Here is a 2009-nt window from a genome sequence, read left to right as displayed (position 1 = left end):
CCGAAAAAAAGTTATGGCACCAAAGTGATTGCCGTACACAAGTTATGGCACTTGTGGTATACTTTTGCCGGTAATTTTCTCTCAAAATTAGGACACAAAGAGATTGAGAACACTTACAAAAAAAAAACTCACCTTTTCTTCTCTCTTTTATTTTCTTTCTATTTCCTTCTCAGCCCCTATGATGGCTACTGTCTATCTATAGCTGATATATAAAATGTAGCTTTTAATCTAAAAGCAAAAAGAAGATAAAAGACAAAAAAGCCCTTAAAAGAATTTGGGTTCACCTGCCAACAATCTCCCACTTGAAGATAAATACACCGGATGCACCAAACAACTTTACATCCATCTACATCAAAAGCTAGTAATCGGAATTTGTGCCTCTGCGATACTCCTTATCAATTAACATGGAATAATACCAATGGTAGTAATACAACAAATATATTTCTCTCTGTCTACTACCTCGGTAAACATGTCAGTTGGATATTTCGCAACATCAATCTTCTGTTGCTTTAACTCATAATCTTTTAATGCTGATGTGGTGAAATGATAATGTTTCTTCATATGTCTAGTCCTTTAGCGATAAACTGCATTCTTTGCTAAGTGCACTGCACTTTAACTGTCACTCTCCAGTGTGCTCATTGGTTGCCTTCAGTGTAACTCCTCCATGTAATCTTATAACCACATGATTTCCTTGGAGGCTTCCGTGATCGCCACGTACTCCACTTTTGTTGTTGATAGAGCCACTACTTTCTGTAGTTGAAAAACCCAACTCACTGTTGTACCTACATCTATAAATATATATATCCAATGACACTCTTACCACTATCTCAATCACCCAAGTGATTTGTATTCACATAACCTTGCAACTCTAGAGAAGTACCTCCATAACAAAGAGAGTAATTCGATATACCTACTAGATATCTCAATGTACATTTTACTGCATTCCAATGCTTTTTGCCCGGGTTCTGCAAATATGGACTCACAACTCCCACTGTCTGTGCAATGTCTGGTCTTGTGCTCACCAAGGCATACATCAAATTTCTACTGCTGATGCATATAGGATTGCCACCATCTTATTTTTCAAAGCCTAAGTACTCGGACACATATCATTGGAAAGTTTGAAGTGACTCGTGAGAGAAGTCACAACCGGTTTTGCCTTATCCATATTGAATCTCTCAAACACCTTATTCACATAGTCTTCCTGAGACAGTCACAGTTTTTTATTTTTCCTGTCCTTGATAATTTTCATGCCTAAGATCTTCTTGGCCTCTCCTGAGTCTTTCATGGCGAACTACGATGCTAACATCTTCTTCACTTCTAGGATTCTCTTCATATTTGAGCTAGCCACTAGCATGTCATCCATATATAAAGAGAGATACATGATATCACTATCACCATAATTGCGAAAATAAACACAATGATCAGCCTCATAGTAAGCAAATATTTTTTCTTCCAAGAAACCATCAAACTTTAAGTACCATGCTGTGGAGCTTGCTTCAAGCGATACAAGCTTTTCTTCAAGCAACGTACCATGTGCTCTTTACCTTTGATGTCATGCCCCGGTCCTATCCACCAAGGCTCAGGTGCGTGACTTCCCTTCTTAGGTCATTTAATTGCGACGTCCCAAGAGGCGTCGCTGACCCATCCTATTATCTAACAAATAAGTACATGCGAAAGCGAAATCTAAATCACCCAACCAACAACACAAAAGGGATAGCATGGGAAACACTTTCACAAAAGCATGCTTCATATAAATGCATTAACGACCTACATCGGAAGTAAGGATAAATACACGCCCACTACACGGGCCCTTTTTCCGATTCAATCACAAAAAGGAGAGGGGATCGGGGTCTACTTAGCTCCTCTATCGACAAGGGCTACCTCAAAAAAAGAACATGGCTTCCTCTACGTTCGAGCATGCCATGGCTCGGGTTCGGGGTCATAGTCCAGATCTGACTCCGAATCACTGACGACACCATCGGGGATACTCGACCCCATAGGGTCCCACG

The sequence above is a fragment of the Syzygium oleosum genome, unplaced genomic scaffold (assembly GCF_021117445.2).
Source record: "Syzygium oleosum isolate NSW1041296 unplaced genomic scaffold, Sole_v2.1 Sole_v2.16, whole genome shotgun sequence".
Classification (NCBI taxonomy): domain Eukaryota; kingdom Viridiplantae; phylum Streptophyta; class Magnoliopsida; order Myrtales; family Myrtaceae; genus Syzygium; species Syzygium oleosum.
The sequence above is the reverse complement of the archived record's forward strand: the minus strand, read 5'-3'. Positions refer to the sequence as shown.